Source organism: Podarcis gaigeae, assembly GCF_964106915.1.
Source record: "Podarcis gaigeae genome assembly, chromosome: 11".
Lineage (NCBI taxonomy): Eukaryota > Metazoa > Chordata > Lepidosauria > Squamata > Lacertidae > Podarcis > Podarcis gaigeae.
This window is the reverse complement of record NC_139687.1, coordinates 24,450,843-24,464,652: the sequence shown is the minus strand read 5'-3', so window position 1 is coordinate 24,464,652 and position 13,810 is coordinate 24,450,843. Positions and strand designations below refer to the sequence as shown.

At 40.1% G+C, this 13,810-nt stretch overlaps 1 long non-coding RNA gene across 1 annotated transcript; it reads left to right on the top strand.

Moving 5' to 3' along the window:
• The first annotated feature begins 4,213 nt into the window (after positions 1-4,213).
• Positions 4,214-13,595, top strand: LOC310826997. Its single transcript, XR_014556115.1, has 2 exons — positions 4,214-4,444; positions 12,760-13,595. It is a non-coding gene; the product is annotated as an uncharacterized lncRNA (long non-coding RNA).
• The last annotated feature ends 215 nt before the right edge of the window (positions 13,596-13,810 follow it).

Below are 13,810 nucleotides of genomic sequence, written 5' to 3'. Positions count from 1 at the left end.
TATTTAAAAAAATGCACTTCCATCATGTGTTTCAGTGGCCAGTGAGTCTTACTGTTAGAAGAGAAGCCATAGTAATATCTAGAAATGGGAAAGTCTTTTAGTTTCCTCTTTATTGAATATGGCACAGAGAAGAGGAAATTTGTACATGCCTTGGATCTGCATCTCGGCAACGTCCCAGTGGCAGAGTTGTTGTTTTTTAAGTTGGCCTCATTTACTATAATAGAGAACGTAAGGAGAAATTAATCCACAATTAAATGTTTAGTTGATTAGTCAAACCAGTTAATCGTTCAACCGTATCACACCAAAACCTACTTCAAGTTTTTGTTAGAGCAGTTGAGGCTGTGTGTTTTTTCCCCTCCTTGGCAGTACAGAATATGGTCCAGCAGTGCTATTTCAGACTCTCTTCCTCAGTTCAATGAGCCATATTTCTTTTAACAGCTTGGAGATGCTTATTCCAGTCTGAGATTCAAACCCATAATCTTTGGGAATGTGGTCAAATAATAGAGAAACCATTTTTGACTGCAGTCTTGGCCTTGTCATCCTGACTCCTCCTGTCAGTAATCTTAATTTCCACAAGAGATTCATTCCACACGCTTCAGGTTCACAGCAGGGGACCACTTGTAGCAGAAAAGGCTGAAGGATCAGGTCTGTGGTCTATGATCACATTCAGCATTTTTCATGTACTGTGGTTCTTTTGAAATAAATGCTATCCATGAGTGAGAGCACTGAATCACCCACTAATCACTAGTTGCCATTTTGGTTGCACAACCAGACCATCTTGGCTATTGACATTTTGTTTTGATTTAAAGGGTATGGCAGAGAGTCATACCAAAAGGGTCATTGCCAAATCCATCCTAAACCTCAGCTCCTGGCAGCTGGCTTGACACTGACTGCTGTCCTCCATGCCCTGAATCACCACTTGTCTTTATATTTCCAGTCTATATTGATGGCTTCAGTTTTAATGATCCAAGTGACTCACTCAGCATTTGAGCTTTTTGGAAGGAGAAGGTAAAAATTTGGTTTTCTCTTGTGTACACAAGGCATCATTTTCTGTTCTTTAGATGGGCTTCTTTTCATTTTAACAGGGATTACACATCCCCATTAAGGGAAGGAGATAGACCTCAAAAACACCACCAAATGATCTAAGTGTCTCTTTCTCTCTCCCCCCTTCATACTCATAGAAAATGAATTGTGCTCTTTCTTTCTTTCTTTCTTTCTTTCTTTCTTTCCTTCTGCTGCAAACTACTTCATGTTGCCTATACAAGACACAGAGAATTAAAGGATATATAGAAAAACAGGATGTGAAAAAAGAAAAAGAAAAAACCTCTGCCGTAATAAAAATATGTGATTAATCATTGCATGTGCTGTCAGCGAAAAGTTTGCTTCTGATAATTATAGAAAAATATAACCTTCCTCTGGACAGAAAGAGAAAGAAAGAAAATGAGAATAAAAATAAATGGGGAAGCAGGGCAGCCACAAGATTATAGTCGCCGAGCCTTTAGCAAGTTATCAAAGTGTCCTCTTAGGATGCTTCTTCCAATCCTTCCTAATCAGTTTGTTCTTATTTATTTATTTCCTTCCTCTTGGAATGATTTTCTCTATCAAGGGCAACAGGCACAGCAGAGGAAAAACATCTGTAAATAATAAATGGCCTTCTGTCCAAAATAAATAAATATAAACTTTGCCTGACAAAAAGTACACATGCTCAGAACAGTAGAAAAGAAGAAGTTACCAAACATATACTTTGATTTCTTTGTTGTTGTTGGTTTGTCTGATGTTCAGTAATACAGAAAAGTCGAGTGCTTGGTTCTGAGTTTGGGGTTAGCAAGAGAAATATAAAAACCAGGATACTACAGTAATGATGAAATCTTAAAAGTAGGAAGAAGGAGAGACCACCTCATTCAAAGTCTTGTATGGCTCTTGCCAACAGGGCAGGAATGAGGGCAGATCAGTGCCTTTTCACTCCTTCATCCTGTTCTGATTTTTTACAAATATGCACTATTTTTTATTTTTGAAAACACACTCTTTCCCTCTCATTGAGAACAAAGCTAGCCCATTATATTTCTAACTATGTATGTTCTCAACATATCGGCAATAAGTAAGATGGTTTATCAAGGCACTGGAAGAAAGCTGGAAAGTCAAGAGACTTGCAATTGGACACTAAGTAAATTTCAGTTGAGTGTGCTTCACCATCACAAGTTCTATATCCATAAATCCAGAATCTATTAGCTCTAATGTCCAATCTGATCTCCAGTTCTGCTGTTAAGCCTCTACACAAGTACAGTTGTAAAGTGGACAGAAACTCTTAATAGCTTTAGAGATACCAAACAATTCTCTGAAATGCATATTTATTATGCCCCGAATAAGAGACAATAATTATGCAGCAAACTGCAGCATGAGAAAATTCAGAGACTCTAAAGCTTGTTGGAATTACTCCCTACTAATGGAACTGCTCTCAGGTTTGGATCAGCCCCCAGTGGAAAGAAATACTCAAGGTTTTCTTGATGTTATAATGATTGTCCAATGCCACACTTTCAGAAATTGATTTGACGATCATAATAATAATGTAGGCAAATTAAGTATTATAAATAGAAGAAAGCTCAAGGATAAATATTACTTCAGCCTCCCTGCCGTGTCACATTACGCAGACTGCCAAAGCTTCCATACCACAGAAAAACTGCCAATATTTTCTTGTCTATGCTCAATTATGTTGGCTTTTAAAATGAAGGATAAAAGCACATTGCTGCCCATTAGATATGTCACATAAGGTTTGTTAACATGTTACTTTGAATCTGTATACTGGATGACTGTATACATATACAAGTGTTTTAGTGAAAGAGAATATGTGCCAGCCAAGAGTGCCAACTTGAATAAAATATTGGGGGGCAAGTAAGCCCCATCCCACATTACTGATAACAAGACACTGTGCACAGTCACAATTTGAATGGCAATGCCCATCATTTGGGGGTGGGGCGGGGTGGAACCCTCAAGTATTCTATGGAGGGGGGACTTGGTCTCTAGGAGTTGGCTTCAATAATGCCAGCCTCCCTTAACCTGATCTTTTGGGCCAGAACTCCCATCAGCCCCATGGGCAAGGCTGCTATGCACATTCATTTCCAAAATAATCATATGTCACCACTACCTGAGTGGGAGGCATGGGTGTGCCCAGACAGCTGTGTTTTGGAGGGAAAGCACATTCCCACTGTAGAAACAGTTCATCCCTTCCCTCCAATATAGCAACAAAAAGGCTTATGAAAATGTTATGTACTGAGTTGAATAGGATCCAAAAGGCAGCAGTCTGATTGGTCCTAGAACAATAGGATTCAGAATGCAGCAGTGTGATTGGTCCTAGAACAATGCAGCAGTATGATTGGTCCGCAGGAGCCACCCAATCCAGCTCCAGGTGGAAGTGAATACACAAGCTTATTGGCCTACAGGAGAATCCCAGAATTAGTCAATCACGTGTGGCCCATTGTGTAAATAATGTATATAAAGCAGATATTTTGGGGAAACTTCCATTCCTCACTACTATGAGCTGAATAAAGAGCATGAAATCCACACTCAGAGTTGAGTATATTTCAGAAAAATACCCCCTCCTTCAGCTCAACACTAGTCCACACAATTCCAGCAGCACAAGGGATGTTGCTTGATGCTGTTGTCCAAGAATGCACGAGAAAGCACCCTGAAACATGCTGGAAATGGTTCTTTCTGCCAGAAGATTGTTCTTGCCCAAAGTTTTAATTGCCATGGAACATTAATATATGTTGCTATCTCTTGATGTTGTAACATATATTTAAGCTTTCAACGCAAAATAATTCTACAGAAGAAATACGGTTGCCTTATTTTATTCACTACAAGCTTAAATATCACCTAAATAATTGTCTCAGATGTCCAGATTGTGCTGCTTCCAGTCATTTGATGTCTTGGAGTTTTGAATTTAAATATGGAGCTGTAATCTAGGGTGTCCTTTATGAACTCAGCTTTAATGCAATTCATCTCCCATATAGTGACTCCACGTGCAAAGAGGTGAATTGTCTGTATGTCTTTGGCAAGGAGCATAATAGAAATCCAATTTCCTTCTTCCTGCTGTGTTAAAATGATGTGCTCAGAATTACTGTGGTTTGGGGGAGAGCTAATAGGAAACTGGTGAGCTTGGCAGGTCTTATGCTTGATTGTGACATCGGATGTGTAACAAAGACTTAGAATTCTTCGCAGTAACTAATGAATACAAGTTGATGGATACGCAGCATGAAGTTTCTGCGGAGCATGGCTTACACCCTGGGAAGATAAGGAAAACTTTCTCTGGCGTTGCTGTGTCACTCCATGCAGCTACAGAGGCCAAGCCCCAAGAGTCGCCAGCACAATTCTAGCAGTGACTATACTTCCTGCCCTCAAATATCAGGCTACAAGTTCAGGTTCACGTTAACAAAATCAAACCTACCAGGTTCGCATAGGTCATATGCTCTTTGTTATTTGTCTCTGTTGCTCCTCATGATTGGCTGTTGTTTTTCAAGGCCTTTAAAACAATTCCACGCAAGACAATAGAATCATTCATAATACCAATATACCATATTTTTCTGAGTGTAAGACGACCCCTATTTTTTGAGCCCAAAACTAAGAAATAATTAATCGCAACATTCCATGTATAAGACGACCCCCAATTTTAAACTTAAAAAAACTGGGGGAAATATATATGTCGTCTTATACACAGAAAAAGACAGTACTTATTGATTAGCAGAGTGGTTTTCGCCTCATTGTAAAGTGCCCTAAGCATGTAAGGATATAGCAACTAGCAAATGTGGTTAAATAAATAAGAGAGACTTCATTTTCATTTCTTTACCCTAATAGCTGTTTAATGGGTAAGGCCCACAATGCAATGCTGTCATTATCCAAACTGAGTAAATAGCCTCAAGAAGTCTGATAAGGAGAATTATCACTGTAAATTCTAGACATGGGACCTGGTGATTATTATTATTTTGCCATTTATTTGTATAGTGTTTAAAATAAATTATGTGCTACAAGGATAATTAAAAAAAATCAAGTCTCAACCCAGATGTTTGAGACTTGGTTTGAGACTCAGGGAGCATGGTGTGGCCAAAATCTCATGGAGGGAAAACCATAGGCTTTGCATACATACCGGTAACAGTAATGATTCAAGTATTTCATTGATCTAAAAGCAACTCCTCAATGTCTAGATCTAAAAGAGCAAATTGAAGGCTCATTATCTGGGGACTCAGAAGAGGTCTCAGGCACTCATATTTCTAAAGTCAATGCTCACCTGTAAAAAGGTGTGACAGTGGCAGCGGTTATGGGGGCCAATAGAGAATTGGATGCCTACATTGATGGAATTCACCAAGCCTTAAAGGCATCTGGACCACCACATTGGCACCATTTGAACAGAATTTTGAAGACCTCATCAATTGGCTAAAAGACATTTCTCAGACTGCAAACCAAGTGCTGAATCTTGCCACTACTAATCATGGGTAGCTCGTTCTACCTTAAAATGCTTACTGTGGGCTGTTTCTTAATGTTTGGTTCGATTTCTACATACAAATTCATCACAGAGAACTTGCTGAGAAAGCGATAAGAAGAATTGTCACAACAATGATGCCATGTATCTTTGGAACTGTTGGCCTTATTACGCTCTGACAAACCTTCTAACAACTACTTATCCATTTTTGTTAAGATGTTATCTCTTAATATCTAGCCATTTGATTTTTGTGTTTCCCTGAAAGGTTTCTTGAGAACATTAAATCAATAAATGTCAACATCTCACACAAAATGAAGATGATTTATGTTGCTACTCAGTCTAAAAAGATAATTGCATGAAAATCTGATGGGCACAAAACCATGTCTCAAGGTAACTAGATCAGTCAGCAATAGCACTGCATTCAGTTCAAAGGGTAAACAAAAAGCCAAAGGCACATATTTTATAGCCGGTCCTTGGTAAGAAATTGCTTTTTATATATGATTCATTTTTGCCGTTAATATGATCCTAAAGCTACTCATAGTAATTTTTCATAAAGAAGAATTGCTCTCTGCAGCATCACTGGATTGGAAAGGTACATTTAATTTCGTAAATAGCTTTCTATATCTTTTCTTTACAAAAAATGAACTTTTACAACTCCAGATCATTTCAATAAATTGCGTCTTCGAAGCAAGAGCTTTCAACAGTTTAGAAGTAATTGCCAGAACTCTTTGAACTGGTACCCAGATGTTTAGCTATCTACACTGTTCATTAACGTCGTATCTTAAGAACCATTTAAGAAGCAAAGGAAATGGCTTAACTAATGTCTATTAGAATATGGCACAAACAGGAAGCATTAGTCTGGAGGAAACCGTGACAGATTTAAATGGTCTTGGAATTACAGATAAAATAGGAGAAAGTGCTCATTAAAGGCATGGGCACCATCATGGAGGTCGTCTTTCAAAGCCAAATGGTCGTTTTGCATTTTACACAGAGTATTTTATGCAGCATGGGCGTAGCCAGGAATTTTGTTGGGGGAGGCAGAACCTCAGTAAGTTATGCATTTGTATTGTTTTTTATTGATTTAGGGGGGTAGCTGTCCCTCCCTGACCTCCTTGGCTATGCCAATGATATGCAGGCTCACTGCAGAGCATATGATATGCAGGCTCACTGCAGAGCAATCATGTCTCCCTCCAGGAGTTGTGGAGAGTCACTGTGCTTATTTTGCATCCTTTCCCTTCATAGCTCAGCATGTAATGTGTGGATTAGCCCTAAATGATTTGAGGCCAAACATGATTTCATTCATATTTTTTAGCCCTGGTGTGTATGATGATGATGATGAAGGAGTAAGCCAGACAGACACCATTTGGGGGCTTCATTTATTTATTTCATATATTTATATATCAGTTAATGCCAGAAAGGTCTCTAAATGGCCCACAAAAATATAACAAAGGATTTGTGCTGTGTTTTTATTGAATTTGTAGGTAGCCGATTTTAATGCATTTTTAATTAAAATTCTTTAAAAGGAAGAAAAAGAAATTATGAAACTTAAAAAAGGACAAAACTAGATGATGGGGTGCATATGAATGGGGGGAACTGAGTTGCTCTGGGGATGGGAAAATTAGTTGACCTGCCTTCTGTGAAATCTAAATTCTAGTAAATATTTCAAAAATTTACATATATGCATATAAATTGGCAAGGATGCTTGGGTCTATTGGGCTGGGCCCCTATTTTTTAAGGACCCAGCCGCACCTCAAAGGGTGTATCTAGGGGTTGGCCAGGTTGGCCCCAGCCTAAGGCATAAGACCAGGGGAGCTCACAAATCATGCCTCTCCACTCTGGCTAGGAGCCCACCCGGGGGCTGGCATGCTCACCATGCCATTCTGCTGCTCCTCTGAGCACAATTCAAAGTGTTGGTGTTAGCCTTTAATGCCCTAAACAGCCTTATTATTATTATTATTTTATATTATTATAAGAACACAGGTGCGGTTGTCTGGGTGCCTCAGTAGAGGAATATGGTGTTGGGATACTGCCAGGGAGACAAAGGCCATCACTGCCTCCACGTCGACTCCGGACGTCCGTCGATCTCCCGTAGATACAGTATCAGCAATTAGTGACATGAGCTCCAGAAAATAGCCTTCCACATTCCAGAACTGATGCACGCTCTATCAGCAGATAATGCACAGCAAAAGATGCACAGCAGGAGAGCATATTTACAAGTTTATTCAGCGTTGGTCAGAACAAAGAAAAAACATGACTGCCTGCTTCGGTCTGCTCAGGCACAGAGTGAAACGAAAGCAATAGAAAACATAAACATCCTGTGAACAGGAAATACGCAGACTCTGTGACTCACATAGCCTGCTCCCTTTTAAGGTGGAATGGAAATATCCTAACATATGGCCACTGGCATGGGCCATCACACCAGCTCAGTGGGACCCCCTCCTGAGTCCACCGGTGACACTATGAGAAGTGTGAGTGAAGTGCCCAGTGGGCCTCTGACAGTGCAAGGGATGGGGCAAGGCAAAGATATAGCTCCTTGCCAAGGGCACAAGAGAGGCTAGGTATGCCGCCACCCCTGACTTGAGATAAAACAAAGAATGAAGTGAACCATGCTTTGAAGAAGTTGTGGTGGCTTTGACTCTCCCAGTAAAGATTTGGATAGCTGCTCTATTTGGGGAACAAAGTCTGATGGCTGGCATTTTTCATGTTGCCCCCAGACAACATGGCAAGACTCCCTGGAAAAAAGCTTATTCCTTTCCCCCAGGCAGCTCTGGCAATGGGTACCAGGCTGATTCCTGTTCCCTGCTTTTGGCTTGCTGTCTCTTTTGGATTACAGCAACTGTCCTTTTCAGGGAGTCTGACACAGAGAATCCTGCCTCAATGCGGTGGGCAGATGATCCTTAACACCCCTACAGACCTACAATTCTTTAATTCTCCTTTTGTTTATAAGGCTCTGTGCCACTGAAGAACTGCACAGTGGATCAGCATGGGCTTTTCTGGCTGTTTACATTTTTAACTGATTCTGTCCTTTTTGTAAGTGGCCCTGGAAATATGATTCAGGGATGATTCCTACAATTCTTTTCAGATTCTGATGCAAAAGTATCTGCTATCTCAGCACAAGTATCTCACACCAGGTGTGTATGTGTATTCGAATCACCAAAATACAAGGGGAAAGACAAGACTTTGCCAACTGCCCCTTTTTTTGCTGAAAGAAATAGTTATTTAAATAGGTAGGTGCGGTGGCAGATGTCAACATTTTGACTTGTTACAGATAGGTAGCCGTGTTGGTCTGCCATAGTCAAAACAAAAAAAAATCCTTCCAGTAGCACCTTAAAGACCAACTAAGTCAGTTCTTGGTATGAGCTTTCGTGTGCATGCACACTTCTTCAGATACACTGAAACAGAAGTTTCCAGACCCTTCTATGTAGTGAGAAGGTGGGGAGGGGTATTACTCAGAAGGGTGGTGGGAATGGGTGATTGGCAGATAGCTGTGATGAGCCTGTTGACGACTCTTAACGACTGCAATAGGTCTTACAGGAAGAAGCAAGGGGTGAAAAGGTGAAAAATGGCTTTGTCATGTATAATGAGATAAGAATCCAAGGTCTTTGTTCAGGCCAGGTTTCTCCATGGTTTTAAGTTTGGTGATAAGTTGTAATTCAGCAGCTTCTCTTTCCAGTCTATTTCTGAAATTCCTTTGTAGTAAAACAGCTACTTTGAGATCTTGTATAGAATGTCCTGGGAGACTGAAGTGTTCTCCTACTGGTTTCTCTGTCTTGTGATTCCTGATATCCGATTTATGTCCGTTTATTCTTCGGCGTAAGGTCTGGCCTGTTTGTCCAATATAGAGAGCTGAAGGACACTGTTGGCATTTGATGGCATACACAATGTTAGACGATGAGCAATTAAATAGTCCCGAGATGGTATGTGTGATGTTGTTGGGGCCAGTAATGGTGTTGTCCGGGTGTATGTGGCAGCAAAGTTGGCATCTGGGTTTATTGCAGGCTCTGGTGCCAGTGTCCGTGTTAGGTCTGGTTGTAGTATTATTGTGGGTTATTTAAGACTAGGTGGCTGTCTGTAGGCAATGAAAGGTCTTCCTCCCAGAGCTTGAGAAAGAGAACTGTCATTGTCCAGGAGAGGTTGTAGATCTCTGATGATGCGTTGTACTGTTTTAACTTGGGAGCTGTATGTGATGACTAGAGGTGTTCTGTTATTTTCTTTTTTGGGTCTGTCTTGCAGCAAGTTCTCTCTGGGTATCAGTCTGGCTCTGTTGATCTGTTGTCTAACTTCATCTGTTGGGTATTTTAGTTCTAAAAAGGTTTGCTGCAGATCTCTTAGGTGAGAGTCTCTGTCTGTAGAATTGGAACAGATGCGGCTGTAACGTAGTGCCTGGCTATATACAATGGACTGTTTGGTATGTTTGGGATGGTAGCTAGAGGCATGTAGATATGTTTGTCGGTCAGTTGGTTTACGGTATAAGGTGGTGTCTATGTGCCCATCCTGTATTTTTATAGTAGTGTCCAAAAAATGTATTTCTTGCATAGATTGATTCATAGTTAGGTTGATTGTGGGGTTAAAATCATTGAATTTCTGGTGGAAGGTGTTCAGGGTCTGTTGACCATGTGTCCAGATGATAAAAATATCGTCAATGTATCGCAGGTACAAGAGAGGTTTGAGTGGGTAGGAGTTTAGGAAACGTTGTTCTAAATCTGCCATGAAGATGTTGGCATACTGTGGGGCCATGCGGGTGCCCATTGCTGTGCCGCTGATCTGAAGGAACAGGTCATCACCGAATTTGAAGTTGTTGTGGGTAAGGACAAATTGGCAGAGTTTGGTGGCAAAGTCCGCTGTGGTTTTATCTGACATGGTGTTCCTTATAGCTTGTAAACCATCGTTGTGTGGGATGTTGGTATACAGAGATTCCACATCCATAGTAGCTAGTATAGTATTGTTGGGAAGGTTATTTAAAGATTGTATTTTCCTCAGAAAATCTGTGGTGTCACGTACATAGCTGGGAGCACTGATGGCATATGGTTTCAGAACAGAGTCCATTTTGACTTGGTAGGGCTGTAATTTTTAACCTTCTTAAAACCTGTACATGGATTTCAGATGGTAAAACAATAAAATACAATATAAGAAATAAAAGAAGCAATAGGAATACAATTAAAAAATCATACTACATCTAGCATAGCACATTACAATTGCTACAAGAAGCAGAAAAATAATTAAGTGGTCCACTAAGTATCCTCAGGAATTTTCAAGACGTCAGGATGAGAGGAGGGAGTTTGGGAACTACTGACCTAAAGCAATGTCCTTTGTGTGAGAAGGCATCAGTTCACCCCATTCTAGGGGATCATTTTCCTCTTCCTCAGCATGACATCTTCTTCCCAGAGCCTTCATTCTCCATGATAGGAGAGGAATGTTCACCCTGAGAAGGGAAACCACTATCACAACCTCCTTGAAGGCCTCACCCACCGATCTCTCTCATTCCCTCAGGTTCTCTAGGTCAACTACTTTGTCCTAAATCAGTGGTGTCCAAACTTTTTTCAAAGAGGGCCAGATTTGATGAAATGAAGGGCCGTGGGGGCTGACCAAAGGGCTGACCAAAGTTGTTGAACTTTTTTAGGGTTGAAATTCATTGCACCAAGCCCACACCCATGACTTCTGTCCAGCAGGCAGATAATCATTGCACTCTGTGAAATATGGTGGAAAATCCCATGCAGCTACTACCTTCTTACCTTCAGAGTTGTTAGTGTTACTTGCTGTGCTTATTCAAGTTGCTATTATTATTTATTGAGCTTGTTTGTGTGCATTCAAAAGCCCTGCTGTTCTATATGTGATAGTATTGATGGATGCTTTAAACGCTGATGGATTTGAAGAAAACATAATGGGCTAATGTGCCTGGAATTTCATCACCCATTCTACAATTAATAACTTATAATGCCAATGCATTACGATAGTTATTAATAGGTCACATTTTTCATATAGAGCAACTAGAATTAACCACCCTTCATTCGGACATGAAGGGAACATATGTTACGCTATTTCTTGTACTTCTATTATAAGTTTCATACATACGTCTTAATGGAAAGCACAGGCTCATCTGGTATCTCTGGAAGAGTTATCTAAATGATTGCAATCAAATGGAAATTAAAAGCATCGGTAATGTGCTGCCTCTTACAGAATTCTGCAGCAGCAAAGTGGAAATTATTCTCATCTTGTTAGACTTTCCTAGCAAAGTGGCCTAGAAGGATAGAACTTGCTAACCAAAGCTATTATCCTAAAAGCACATGTGAGTTTCTAAACGCTGCTGGCTCCAATAGAAGATATATACTTAAAATCTAGGGGCTCATATACTTTTTGTATCAGAAGCAAAATGGGGGTTATACCTCTGTTACAATATACAAATTAATCAGACATAGTAGTGTTGAAAGTTATTAAATCTAATATCAGGAGAGCAGGCCTATTAGGTAAAGAGGTAACTACATTCAGCACCACAACTACCCCCAGCAAAACAGACTTTCCTAACATTGTTAGAACCCTCACATAAATATAGGATATGACATGTATCCACAAAGGAACCCCTGAACAGAGATGGGGAACAAATTTGTTTGCTCTGAAATTTAAAGTGAAATGACCCAGTTCATCAGTCCCGGACTTGCATGTATTTCAGAATATAGCTATTAATTTTGCAATTCAATTTTGATTCAAAAAATGTAGACAAAAATGTGCTTCTTACAACATGTATATAAGAATATATATTTCAGGGGAAGTAGATGTGTAAAATGCATAGAATTTTAATGTAGAGGGTTTTTCAGTTGTTGTTTTAAAGTCTGCAAGAAACAGTTTTGCAAGCACTCGGTCCTAGGTCTGCTCCATCCTAACACAGAATGAAAATGGGCTGATCCATCCATTGTGACTCCAGAAGCATGGTACCCATCTAGGTGTTGCCAAATGTGCATACAACTCGAAATACTGTATTTTCTCGAATGTAAATTTTGGGTAAATTACCGGTATGTCACGAAAATTAGGATGCGCATTAGATTTGATGGTGCATTTACATTCGCCAGCAAATACTTTTTTGGTTTCAAGTTTTTGAAAACTGAGGTGCGCATTAGATTCTATGGTGCATTAGATCTGTGTAAATACAGTATCTTGTTTGTGTTTTTAAGTTGCTTAATTGTGTGTTGCTGTCATTTAAATTGTCCTGGGAACAGGATTGAAGGGTAGTAATAAATATGATAGAGATATTTAGCTAGATAAATTAATCAACATTCCACTGGCCTCCTTTGCAGGTGCCACAGAACACAGCCTTCCCCAACCTAGTGCCCTTCATATGTTGTTGGACTACAACATCCCAGCCAGCATGGCGAGTGGTCTGGAATGATGTCAACTTGCTTACTGGACTAGTCAACACTCTTTAGTGGGTAAAGTGATAAGGCAGTTGGGTATGGGGTGAATACTAAGGCTATCAATGAAGTTGCCAGCCTGCAAACACCTATTCCTGCTTGGAGATTTCAATGCCAGAGTTGGGGATGATCATCACATATGGGACAACTGCATAAACCACTTTGGTACTGGCAGCATGAATGAAAACTGCATGTGCTACTTGAGCTGAGGTCGCATCACAGCCTCTGCATCAGAAACATGTTCTTCTCTACCAAGGCAAAACAGTGAGTGTCCTGGAGATATCTAAGGTCAGGTCACTGACACCACCTGGAGCTGATTGTCACTAGGCGATCGGCACTTTGTTCATGTCACACATAGCTGCCACAGTGCCAACTGCGACACAGATCACTCCCTGTGGGCGAGCAAAATCCTTCTCCGTCCAAAGAGAAATCACAGCACTAAGCAGAAAGTCCAGCCACAAATCAGGAGTGCCAGAACAGCAGGACCTGAAGTTGATGAATACTTCTCCAATTCTGCCAAACAAGCTTTGGGTCTATTGCCATAATGGCAATAGAATTCTCTTTAATGTTTATTTTAGGGTTTCCATTTGTCCGGAATTTCCTGGACATGTCCAGGATTTAACTAGCAAAAATAGCGTCTGGGGGAATTTTGGAAAATCAGCAAAACGTCCTGGATTTTGAGGTTGATTGCCTAAAATCTCCAATGAAAATTCTCGTTTTTACATATTTTACATGGATGTTTATTTGTATATATTTTAAAATTTTATATATGGATGTTTTATGATGGCCTCAACAACTCTTGAGTCCCCAAAGAAAGCTCGACAACTTTTGTGTCCTGAATTCTGCTTCTAGAAATATGACAACACTAGTTGATTTACATCCTGCACCTTCAACATAAATTTGTGTTCCCAGCTAACAGGATAGTAAGAAATAGAAA